The sequence below is a fragment of the Diadema setosum genome, chromosome 4, assembly GCF_964275005.1.
Source record: "Diadema setosum chromosome 4, eeDiaSeto1, whole genome shotgun sequence".
NCBI lineage: Eukaryota > Metazoa > Echinodermata > Echinoidea > Diadematoida > Diadematidae > Diadema > Diadema setosum.
The window spans coordinates 34,311,164-34,325,465 of record NC_092688.1 but is presented as its reverse complement, the minus strand read 5'-3'; positions in this window follow the sequence as shown (position 1 = coordinate 34,325,465).

Genomic DNA, 14,302 nt, shown 5'->3' with positions numbered 1-14,302 from the left:
CCATAACGTTCCCCATATTTTCCCGTCGAGACGTGTGGCCGAGTGGTTAAAGGCGACTTCTCAGAGACGTGAGGTTGCGGGTTCGAACCCCACAAGATCACGAAACAAAATACTTAGATACTTTACTGTTTTTTTTTTTCTTCAATTTTGTATTACATATTCGTCCATGTAGAAATCACGTTCGTATATAAACGCACCTATACACACACAGAGACACACACACACGCCATATCCCTCTTTTTTGTGTGTTGGAGACCACATTGCTTCGACTGCAGCAAATTTTGCAGGTTGACTTTGTCAAAGCGATCATAGTATGTAATGACGACGACTGAGGTGTTGTACTTTGAACAATTGTCTTTCAAGACGATGTCATTGTTTTGTAATTTGATGACGTCATTACATTGAAAATTGTGATTAAAGGCAAGGTATCAAAACCACCCGATTATAGGTTTTATGTCTGCGGGACGTATTTTTCCCAAGTTGCCAGAAATGGCATAGCGACCTCAGTCGTTACAAGGCCGCTTTTCCGTCTAGCAATGCAATAGATGTTCACACGGCCACGTTAGTTGAGTGGGCATTGACTTTCCCCCTGTTATATCTATACATTGTTGTTGTTTTTTTGTCTTACCATTTCCGTGGATGACCCGTGGCCGAGTGGTTACAGAAACGGTTTCGCATGCACGCTCAATATAACTTCAAGGTGCCTATATCACATTCTTTTCTTTGTCGATCACAGATGACTGTCATCTGATGACCACAAGCGTATCACCTAACTCGTCCTCAATGTGACGAGTTTTCATGTCTCGTTATGTGTGTGTGTGTGTGTGTGTGTGTTCTTAAACCGTCACTTCAAAAATTTTGCTACTTAAAATAAAACAGAAATATATGGGTCCACTTCTTTCGTGGACAACTCATAGTAACATGACGATGTATTCTTTCTTGAATATTTATCATATTGACCAAAGCATCAATGCATATAAACATAATGTTGTATCTGAACTTTGCACCAAAGTTTCTTCGCATACATACATGAACACCAGCTCTTCTCAATAAGAAGTTTAAAAAGAGCATTTATGTCACAAACTTCGCTACTTAACATAAAACAAATATATTGCTCCATTTCATCATGGACAACTTATAGTAACATGACAATGTATTCATGCTTGAATATTAATCACATTGACCAGTTTCCCTTGGCAAGTGATGAGCAGGTTGACTCTGTTGCAGATGATGCATTTTACAGGCAACACAGCAGGACCTGAAGAGCATCCAGAAGAAAATCTTGATCTTGATGTGAGCGTCTTAGGAGAGGAAACAGATGCTTCTGCTGACAGATCATGCTCCTCCTTCAGCTTTCGTTTCCTAGCGAGATTTAGGCGTTTGCTATCTATAAATCTCTTGTAGCACGTTTCATGGAATCCTAGTAATACAATAGAGAAACGAATAGTTATGATTAGCCACTAGATTTTGTGAGGGGGAAAAAGGCTAAACGCTAGGGGGAGGGGTTGAACATTACACTCAATATATCTTTAAATGTACGGTAGACTATTGACTGCCAATATTTGAATCCTGTAATTACCACTAGGCTCTAGCACTTACCAGGTATCAGATTAACCATAACAAATTAATCATTAATTGCAACTCATGATCATCGTCATCAACTACCTCAACTTGTACTTGCAATGCAATTACTGATTTTATATTTTATCATTTTAGCATCTAATCACAATATCAGTTATCATAATTATGAATACAACAACTGCCTTATCATCATTACTACTAGTAATCTTTTCACTATCACCACCACCCATTGCTTTATAATTTGGCACAACATAATGGTAATCATCTGTTTTAGGAAGTTAATTATTGAAATTATGTTGTCATTGTTGTTTTTTAGACCTATTAAATATCGATAAGTTCATTTAATAAGAAGCTAAATGTGTGTTGTGAGGGGTGATTCGCCAATTTTGGGCTGAGAGAAAATAGACTGGATGGGTTTTTAATTTCAATACCCCCCCCCCCCCATATGATTATGAATGTAAAGTTACATGCAGTTTAGACCTTTTTCAATCCAGTCCTGTGTGTCAAGATTTTTACAATATCAGCTACATCAACCTGTACATAGAACAACATGTAAAATTACATCTACATTATAACGGCGCTATGCCACGGTGAAATTCAAGATATCTAAAAAGTAACAGACACACTAAGTTACTGCATTAGCTCCCATTATTAACATACACAAGCAAAGGTTCCTGCTAACGTTAGTCATTACGCATAGGCGAAGCCAGGCGTAGACTGTCGACTGTACGTAAACTAACCTGTATGTCAGGTTGCAGTCCCTCTGCCTCACTTCGTTCTGCGGTTTCACGGTCTCCCCCACTCAATTTGATCCACTCTTTGGCGCACAAAATAAATTTCGTCTATGTTAGGTTTGTCATAGCCGTGAAATTTTCCAACTTCATCGATGCTACATGCATAACGCATCTTAAAATTTTCGGCAACGCAGACGACGTAGACGCGTCGACAGGCTCAAAGGGGGCGGCCATTTTGACTAGTAATGAAAATGTAAACACTGATTCTCGATTCGGATTGGATAATATACATCACATGATCGTTCGCGAATAAATATCGTACACGGCAAAGTGTACATATTGCGGCTCCTCAGTGACAAAAAAGTTCACTGTTTCCCCGAAAATTACCAGAATACTACAGGAGGGTTTGTGTCAAACTTTTTCCTGTAGCCTCTTTGGTTATTTGTTTACACGTAGCTGTTGAGAAATTTTAGTGCCGCAGTTGTCGGAACGAAACAAGCGAAAAAAAAAAACCGGCTCACCTCACGGCCTAATTATAGAGTGTAACGAACTTTTCTTCTCAGGTGATGTGATGGGCAAAACTATGCTGTATCACGTGATCAGCTCTTGATTAATCCTATAGCAAGATTCTTAGTATGTGGAATATAAAACATTTTATATTCCACATACTAAGAATGATGCAATGGGATTGGTCCAGAGCTGATCACGTGATGAAGCGTAGTTTTGCCCATCACATCACCTGAGAAGAAAAGTTTGTTACACTCTATGTTGATAGTCCCTTGTGTTTCGCTGATCTCCACACAGTCCACACAGTCTAACGCGAGATGAGTACTCGCGAAATAAAAGTGCGTTGCACTGTGGATTATCATGTGACCTAGGTCACTTGATAGTACACAGTGCAACGCACTTTTACTTCGATGCCGCGCGATGCGCGCAGCAAATTCATTGTTTTGTCATCTACGCACACACGTAGCCTAAGCCATAAGGATACCCAAAGACAGATAAAACGGTTTCTGATGTGGAAGAAATAAAAAAAAAGAATGTTATACTAGACTCGGAATTTGTCAACACTGACAAATTAGGTGATCCGATCTGTTCGGAAATCAATGATGTGAGTCCTGATCCAAAATCAAATAGGCATGACCATACAGGTTTCATCGGTGTTGAGGGGACATTGGCCATGTGATGTTTGGATTCTCATTTAGAAAAGGGAGTCAGACCTGCCATCTTTGGTACCGAATTCCGTATACACTAATGAAGATACAGAATGAAGTATATGTGACCTTTGACCCCACTTTGCACAGACAAGATGACGTCTGATCAAAAAGTGGTAATTTTGTGAAATGTTTCTTGTAACATGGTCTTTGCGTGTGCAAAATATGGGAAAGATAGGACATGTATTCACCAAGATACAGGATGAAACATTTATGACCTTTGACCCTAATTTACATACCCAAGACGGCGTCTGATCAAGTAGTTGTTATTTTATGAAATAATTTACTTGACATGAACCAAACATGTGCAAAATATGGCGGTGATGTATGTTTTTCTTGAGTTATTGCAAAGAAAGTTGCAGAAAGAAAGAAATATTTCAATACATCGAAGATAAGCTTTAATTTCAACCAAGTTTTTTGGCGTGATCTCGACATCGCATGAAAAAACGTAGGGCACATTACGATAGCCCAAAAGTCTCAGCTACAACATATTAAAATCTGGTAGAAATTCACCGAAGCATAAGTGAGCTAGTGCTCGATAAAGATAGTCATGTCAATTTTCATTTCCAGAAAAACTGCACTCCCATAGAGATAACACGTAAACTGGTCAAATTTGACAAGGTTACATTCAATACATTTTTACGAGGTGATGTCGTCATTGAATCAAAATTTTGCTATAGATAATTGAAAGACCATTAAATAAGCTACAACATACTGAAATTTGGGTGAAAATCGGCAAAGATTGAACGATTGAACTTGAAATTTGATGACGTCATTTTGAAAATTTACTTTTTTACTTTATTAAGAAATTTGATATCTTTTCAACTTTTCTTCAGTATCGGCAACCCATGAAATGACATGTACAACTCATCAGCTTTCAAAATTTGTAAAGAAAATGGGGGGTCACCGTCTATCCTGACGAGTAAAACCGGATTTAAAATTGGCAGTTTTTTGGCATAGTTGCACTGTATATCGCCATTGACGCGCGCGCCGAATTTCAACTTTGACGGGCACGTATGACGTCATATTAAGTCGGATTGACTTGAAACTTGGTAGAAATATTCCTTGACATTTCAGACATCCGATCAGAATGAAAAACGGGTAATTTCAAGTGCATATGAGCTGTGCGTGCGTATATGCGCGCGCGCGTACGCGTCCCACCGATTTTTTCATTTTTTAAAAAAATGCTCTAACTGGTCTGAAACGTGTGCAAAAAAGTTTTGAGCTCGATTGGAACATACAAATACTTCAACGCGCGCGTACGCGCACGTTTTAAGGGTGTAGATGAATTTTGAAAACATGAGTAGAATTCGCTTGACTTGAACTATATGTAACGTAAATTTCATTGAAAAATTCCATTCCATTAATGAGATATGAATGAGAATGTGTTTTCATATAATGACGTCATAGTGACGTCACGGTCGACTGATCACAATGATTTTACTAGATCTGTCGTCTTTGGGACACGATTATGGTATAAGTTAGACAATGATAGGCAATGCACTTTCTGAGCTAACCTCTGCTCAACTTTTGGGGAGAAATAACAAAGAATCAGTACAGATACAGAAGGTAATCCGAAGGATACTCGGATCACCTAATAAAGAATCAGTACAGACACAGAAGGTGATCCGAGAGGATACTCGGATCACCTAATAAGTGATCCACGTGTTTTGTAATGTTTTTCAAGAGCTGGATTTTGTAATTACATGTGTGTTCATTTAGGTGGAATACATCATCCGTTGATTACTAGTATACTAAGATAAGAATATGACATTAAATACTTCCGCATTAAAAGTATTGTAGTAGCCTTCTGGTACAAAGTGGCACAGAACTTACAACACCGTGCAAGTTTAGTGCGCGTAACTCTACTTGTACTTTGCCTCATCTTTCTAATCATTCCTGAATCCAAAAGGTCATCACGGTCATCCCTTTAAAGATTATTTACTTTTTTGTTGTGATTATTTACTTCTTTGTTGCCATGGCATGGTGCATTGTTTTTGTTTTTATGACATCATTCGTGCGTATATTTTATATTGTATTCGAAAATAAAATCCGTTATCAGACGAGTGTAAGAAAAAATGAAAATATTGTATCACTTTGGATTATGTCAACTCTTTACTTTCTTTTTGATGATGGAAATAAATAAACTATTGAATTGAATTGAAAATGTAAAAATATACCATAAGTATCAAGTTCTGATGATTATATAATGCTTTGATTTGTATTACCAGTCAGACTTTTTTTCAGGCATGATAAGTTCATATCTCTTCAACCCTCGTCTCCAAAACATTATACAGAGAAAAGAGTCTTGCGAAATCATGGTTGGGATGTTATAAGAGAGCGGATGACTCATACGTGGATGGATGAGGTCTTTTTGCCATCTTTACATAAAAAGAGTAAGAGGAAGTGTAGAGTCGCACCCAACGCATCCCCCTTCAGATCCTTAAAAAAAAAAATCAGTCTGCGAGCGACCTCAACGCCGGACGCTAAATAATTACTCTTTTCTATTTTTTTTTTTTTTTTTTTTGCACCAGGGACACACACACACACACACACACACACACAAATCAATTCGCACCCCTGGTTCTGGCAGCACTGATTTTATTCATATCTATTAGTATTCTACAATGTTTACTATTCATCGACCGTACTGTACATCCGTACGATACGGAGCACTTATCCACGTTTGCATGTACGTGTGCTACTTACAAGTATGTAGGGTCTATGTACGTTACTTCTGACCAATCCATATTGCCAGCCAAAGAGCGAGCCTTAGCCTCATTAAAAAAAATGAAAAAAATGGAGGGGCAAGCAAATCATTTTGCCCACCCCCCCCCCCCTCTCCATAATTCCAGAGACGAGAAGATTTTCCATTTTTTTTGACAGAAAAACAAAAAGTTACCCCCATAAAAATATTGGAGGGGCTAGCATATTTCAATTTGGTCCCCCCCCCCCATAATTGATAATTCCCGAACTGAGAAGATTTTCTTGCTTTTGAAAGAAAATAAAAATGTTGCCCCGATGAAAATATTGAGAGGCAAGCGCACCATTTGCCCCACCCCACATAATCATAATTCCCGCGATGAAAAGATTTTCTTGCTTTTTTGTTAGAATTCAAGAAGTCTGTCCAATTATTTCACCCAAAAGCAGTGGCGTAACTACGGGGGGGGGGGGGGGTGCGCCCCCTCCCAATCCGCTGGTTAAAAAAAAAAAAGACTTACCGAAATAGTAATTCAAGTGTTAGTAAACTGCGTTTGAATGAAAGGGTGATCAAAAAAATATGATTTTTTTCTATGATTTCTTTTAACCATAATTAGATATATATAGTGTGAAACATTCTTCAAAAAGCCCGGACCCGACAAAAGATTGTGATTCAGCGTGATTCCTGGTTGGCATTCTGCATATAAGCAGGATGTGCGCAGTATACTCAGTACATCCGAACGAAGAGTCGCTACAATGTTGCGCAATGTGATGTAGAGTGTACATTGATTTTGCAGTGTTGCTTTACATACTAGTCTATGTAAAAATGTCTTGCATTGCCAATAAAAAAGACTTGACCTGGGCTAATTCCTAACTTTTCCATGTTATACACACACACAAACAAACACGCACAATTAGTTTAGGGGATGCTCTACAGTGCAGATTTTGGACGTCCTTTCCCCGCTTGGTCACTTCGACGCCACCTCGCTGGTCATACCTCCCCCAGTCATGAACATACACCCACACCCTTGATTACCAGTGGCGGATCCAGGGAGAGGGGCGCACCGGGCGCACCGGGCGTCCCCCCCCCCTTTAATTTAAAAAACGAAAAAAAAAATAATATAGCTTAAAACGGCAGTTTTTGGACAGTAAAATGTAAAAATTTTCAAGCTCGCTCGCGCCTCTCGCTCGCATTTAGTCGTAATGCCATTCTCCTAAAGTTGCTGCCAGTAATTGCCGGCAGTTGCGCCTGGTGCGCCCCCCTTAATTTCCAAAGCGAAAAAATACAGCCACAAACGGCAGTCTTTGGACTTTGGACTTTGGACCGTTCGCTCGCATTTAATCTTTATGCCATTCTTCTGATGTTGCTGCCAGCAATTGCCTGCAGTTGCGCCCGGTGCGCCCCCCCCCCCCCTTAATTTCCAAAGCGAAAATATATGGCTAAGAACGGCAGTTTTTGGACTGTAAAATGTAAAATTTTCAAGCTCGCTCTCTTCGCTCGCTCGCATTTAATCGTTACGCAATTCACCTGATGTTGCTGCCAGTAATTGCCAGCAGTTCCCCCGGTGCCCCTCCCCCCTTAATATCCAAAGCGAAAAAAATATGGCTAAGAAGAGAACGGCAGTTTTTTGGACTTTAAAGCTCGCTCGTTCCACTCGCTCGAATGTAATCATTATGCTCTCCTGATATTGCTGCCAGTATTTGCCAGCAGTTGCGCCAGATGTGCCCCTTTAAATTCTAAAGCGAAGAAATATAGCTACAAACGGCAGTTTGTTTGTTTTCTACCGTAAAAGTCACAATTTTCAAGCTCGCTCCCTCGCTCGCTCGCATTTAATTGTTACGCAATTCTCCTGATGTTGCTGCCAGTAATTGACGGCAGTTGCGCCCGGTGCGCCTCCCCCCCCCCCCCCCCCCCCCCAGCTCCCTTATTTCCAAAGCGAAAAAGAAATGGCTCCAAATGGCAGTTTTTGGACTGTAAGATGTCAAAATTTTCAAGCTCGCTCTCTTCGCTCGCTCGCATTTAATTGTTATGCCATTCACCTGATGTTGCTGCCAGTAATTGCCAGCAGTAAGATGCGCCCGGTGCGACCCCCCCCCCCCCCCGTTGATTTCCAAAGCAAAAAAAAAAAAATACGGTTACAAACGGCAGTTTTTGGACTGTAAAATGTCAAAATTTTCAAGCTCGCTCGCTCGCTCGCATTTAATTGTTGCGCCCCTACCCCTCCTTTATTTCCAAAGCGAACAAATATGGCTCCAAATGGCAGTTTTTGGACTGTAATGTGTCAACATTTTCAAGCTCGCTCTCTTCGCTCGCTCGCATTTAATTGTTTAATTATGCCATTCACCTGATGTTACTGCCAGTAATTGCCAGCAGTTGCGCCCGGTGCCCCCCCCCCTTAATTTCCAAAGCAAAAAAAAAAACATGGCTACAAACGGCAGTTTTTGGACTGTAAAATGTCAACATTTTAAAGCTCGCTCGCTCGCTCGCATTTAATTGTTATGCAATTCTCCTGATGTTGCTGCCAGTAATAACCGGCAGTTGCGCCCGTTGCGCCCGTTGCGCCCCTACCCCTCCTTTATTTCCAAAGCGAACAAATATGGCTCCAAATGGCAGTTTTTGGACTGTAATGTGTCAAAATTTTCAAGCTCGCTCGCTCCGCTCGCTCACATGTAGTCGTTATGCCATTCCCCTGATATCGCTGCCAGTAATTTGTCGTTTCGCACCGTCATTCCATAATCCATTTATAAGGGGTACAACCCTCTCCGGCACTTCCACACCCTCCCCCCCCCCCCCCCTACCGGCGCGCCGGTGCCCTTTCCCCGCTTGGTTTCCCTCAAAAAACAGTAAAGGTCTAGGGATTGAGAGCTTCCTGTAATCCAAATGTCTGTCCAAAAAATCTCGTAAACATTTAGTGTCAAAACGCACCCCCCTTGAACAAAAACTGGTGACGCCCCTGGTGAACTATATAATAAGATTTAGAGACGTCTTTTGTTGATCAGCATAATACAACAAACGTATCTCAACAGACGTCGCAAAACTGGCGTATCGAATTTGTTGGTGTTGGTGTTTGCCGGTTGCAGTTGTGTTACACGAAGGCAGTTATTTGTGCAATCATGGAATTAATGGATATTTTACCTCCCATATGAGGACCTTGTAATGAACTATTACTTTTACCTGTGCATACTCAATGGATTTCAATTAGTGAAGTTCAGTTTGCAGGCATCTATATAGCTATTATTGATTCTATGTCGACAAGCAAGTTTTTTGTTATCAGGAATAACCTTTATAATAAACTCAGGAGTACGAATATGAGAGCAAACCAGTCGAAACCAAACGACATGGGAAGGAAGGCAAAAAACAGAAACAAAACAAAACAAGCAAAAAACATCAGCCCATAAAACTAACAAAAAAATTCACCCAACTTTCTTTATAACAAGCGCGATTTGATATAACTATTTTGTGATGTCTCTTGTACGTTCAAAATTTACTTTTGAAATCCTTAGTTTAACTTCACCACAAAATGCAACTACGACAGACTGGTGAGTAAATGTCGGGGGGGGGGGTGGTGGATATGAAATTGAATTCACTGTGATTATTATCAGGGCGATGAGTTAGCTCAGTCGGTAGCTAAAATTAACGATTCTATAAGGACTACGATTCGATTCTCTGGTCCCTCTGAGCAGTTTTGTGAGTCATCAAACATACCGTTCCCTCTAGTAAGAGTCAAAACACTCTGTCCCTCGGATAGGACATAAAATGGAGTTTCCGTGTGTGAGAGTCACGTCTGATGCGTGCAAAAGATCTCGCTTCATTCATTCATTGCAAAGAGCAGGGTGTTTAACCCGGTGAAGTGGTCCCAACTCACATTCAAGTGGACCCCATGGCAGACCAGCTAAACGTAGCTGAATATGGGCTATCCAGCTATCTTCTCTGATGGAAATGAAACAAATAAAGTCTAATGCATTAATTAGCAGAAGGAGAACGTAAAACTCGAGAAGTTTCCCTACCTTAGCTTACCCCCAACTTGCTTACCCCCTCCCGCCTCCCCCCCCCCCCCGCACATGTTGGTTTCTCAACCGTTTAAATTTAGTTAAAAAAGTAAAAAAGAACAGAGGGCTTCATCAGTAAATGGTTCTAGACCTGAGGGAATTATTTGAGATGTGAAGGTTGCTACTATGAAAACTCTACGGACAGTGTAATAGAGAGAAATACTTTGAGAAATCATTTAATTTTGGAAATCTCCAGCTTGACACTTTATCAGTCACAGGTGTTTTTATCAATTCTGGACTGCAAGATGCAGCAAAAAAAAAGAGAGATCTGTAATAACTGTGTTTTCTAGGCAACCGCAGGTATAAAAAGATACAGAACATACGGAGTCGTAACTACAAAAGGTCGAAAGAGCTTAAAGATTTGAATAGAGAGGAGGTTGGAAGATATTGATATGATTGCATATATCATATATATATATATATATATATATATAATATATATATAATATATATATGTATGTATTATATATATATACAGTGTATATATATATATATATATATATATATATATATATATATATATATATATATATATGATATATGATATATGCAATCATATCAATATGTTCTGTTTAAACATTATATTATAATGTTTAAACAGAGGGGGAGGCATAGCCATTATTTATGTGTGTACCTTATAGTTGATAAACACCATATCATTTAATGTTTCAATAAATGTGAATGCTTTATTGGGAAGATCTTGCGTTCAATGCATTCTTTGATTCCTTGCAAAATATTAGTCCATAATTGTCTTCCTGATATACAAACAGAGGATACTGCATAATATATAGTACAGCAAAATTTTGTGCACAATTCAGCACGGTATATGGCTAATGGAATTTCAAATGCGCTTACATTTGATTTTTACATCTATTCTTTAATCCAGTTACAATCAGCGGTACTGCCGCCCTACGAGGCCTCTTGATACAGGCAAGATATTTTTAAAGATATCATTGCGGAGGGTCCGGTTGTAATTTTTTGGGACAAACGGTATAGTATTGGAATATTTTGTTTCCATAAACGAGGAATGGTGATAGAGGAAATACGTGCAGACCTTGAGTATTTATGATGGCGGAAGTTGTGCACTATTCAGCATGGTGACTGGCTCTTGAAATTTCAGATGCGCTGACATTTGTTTCTTACATCTATTCTTTAATCCAGTTACAATCAGCGGTACTGCCGACCTGCGAGGCCTCTTAATACAGGCAAGACGTGCTGGTGGTGGTACGGAAGCCATAGGGGCGTGGACTATCTCAGACCCAACCAATTTTCAACTCCTCCAGTGCGGCGATGGAATAACTTCGGCGATCACTCACGCGAATTCCAACGTGAAATCTCTTCCTTTAACTTTTACTTGGACGCCTCCCGACGTAGGTGGTGAAGCCATATACTTCACGTAAGTTTAAAGATAGGAAGCAAAAAGTTAGCCTGGATTGCACTGTTATAGTTGGAGAACGGATAGTGTTAGAATCAGTAGAATAGTTGAATTATGAACCTAAACCAATCGGTCTACAGTCAGAGAAAGAAACAGGTACAAATACGTCAGTTACATCTCTTTGAAATTGAATCACGAAATCAATTGTGACTTAACATAACTGAAATCTTACTCTTGTGAATAGTACAAGAAAACCATGGCCATGATGGATGAATTGTGAAACTAAATATATATGTATATGTATGTATATATATTAACATGATATGTATACAACTGTATTCACAGCAGGACTTCAAAAAGAAAACTCCGTGAGAGACTTTGTTTGCAAAAACCGATAAGTCCATTTTTGAAGATTTTGAAGTACGATCTCTGTCATAAAGTACAAAATAATACCTTTTAAATGATATATTGGTGTCTATATATAAAGACATATTTTTGAAGTTATGGTCAAAAGAAGCAAAAATTTTCTTATCCTCTTTATTTTTCTTGACCTTTAATCGCAAATATCTCCATTTAGCAAATATGGACTTATCGGTTTTTGCAAACAAACTCTTCATATATTTGTTGTTTGGGCATTACCTGAACACATGCTATCCGTTCTTTTATCTTATTGGGGGTGATTTTGGTAAACAACGTCCTATAACGTGAATAAGCCTGGCTTTTTAGTGGAACACTCTTTTAAGTCGTTATAATTCTTTTTTTTTTTGTTAACATGAAAAGCTGTGCACTGTTTCTTCTTTTTTATGTAATATCAATTATACATAATTAAACAGATGAATGAAAGTCAAATTAACAAGTTGTACCACTTTGAATCATATATTTTTTCCTTGATGGAAATAGATAAACTACTGAATTAAAACAAATGGAAAAGAAATAGAGTACTTTATTATATGCACACAGTTTCCATTACAATAACGATGTGGAGTAAAGTAAAAATGTTGCAAGAGTTTCAAGAGAAAGTTCTCCTTTTCTATCAAGTAAACCGCTGCTATCAGTCCCTAACATTTCCGAGAAGTTATATAGTTCCTTTTGCGTTCTTGTGCTTATTCTATTCATTTTCACAGGGCCACGTTTGCTCAGAGCCGTAACATCTACTGGATAGCTCAAACTTCTCCCACCCTTCAAGGTTTGCTACGTTTGTTTTAAACTCTATTCATTCACCGTGGTTAGTGATAAGCTGTGCAAAGAATTTTTTGTGGGTGTGCGATTACATTTGATATTGCTTGCCCTTAATCTCGATAGCGAATAGTAAGGGCGCAATTTTTCTAAACGTGTGACAAATAGCTTGCTTCCAAAATGATTGGCTTCCAACTGACTACATCATTTCTCGCATGCCAGATAAGGAGGAGAGTTCTTCAGGTGACATGCTCGAATTATTTCAGTATCGCCATTCTTCGCTGAAGGACGTGGCGGCTTGCTTCAGTCCTCCATCAATAAGGACGAAAAAATGAATGTCCTTGTGTTTCTTCAGTGTGAAGCTATCGTAGGATGACGTCACACTGTCCTGAAGTTGACACAAGATGGCGATACGACTATGGTTATTTTCAGATTCGTGCGAAGTTGGCCCAAAAAAGCCAATCAGCAGTCGAAGCATGTGTTAGGTCACACGATGGCAGCCGTATCACGCATGGAGACTTTTTAGATGTGAATCTCCATCAAGAAGTTTACCAAAAGGGTAGCTAATAGAAGGAGATATATTGGCTACTCGAATATATTGCCATCGCTCACGAAGCTGCTGCGGAAGCCTGAGAAACTCCACCGACCGTCGTACGATGGCTTAGGATGCCTTCATGAATGACCGGAAGTTCATACGATCAGAGACGAAATCGAAGATTTCCTTTATCGTGTGACCATCTTTGCTCACCTTCGGGACAGTATGACGTCTGCTTCAATAGACTTTGACAAAGAGCTACTTTCTTTGCCTTGATAATGAAGCAGCATGCTAATATGTACCTTGCTATAATAAAAAATAATGTCATTCCTTTTGCTATAGTGTTGATCAAAAAGCTTTGTTTTCTATCTAATTTATTGTAAATAATAATATTTTCAACTTTAGTTATACCCCTAAATGCATGCTTTCCAAAATTAGAGAAGCATAGTTGTAATTTGCCCCAAAAGATGGTATCTGTAATAAATTCAAAATGTATGCATGCTTTGATGCAAACTCTTCTCATTCATTCAGTCAAAGTACAAGATCAATGATTAGTTGAATCAAAAAACCTGTAAAAACAAATTCACTGCTATGTTGCGACGTTTCGCAAATTATCAATTGGCTTCGTCGGGTGAATGTTGTTTCCGATGATGCGAATGACCTTAAATAGAACGAGATTGGCGAAACGTCGCAATAGTGAGTTTGTTTTCTAGTTTTTTTTAATTCAGCTAATTACTGATCTTGTATTTTGACTGGATGAATGAGAAGAATTTACATTAGTCTATACGAAACAAATTCGGCCAGGAATGTGTGAGATTGTGCAGAAACAGCGAAAAGACGGCTAGGAAAATCGCGAATTTCCGTAATCACTTACGGTTCAACCTACGTTATTTGCATTACAACATTACACCCACTATCGTGCGCCGAGATAAAAATT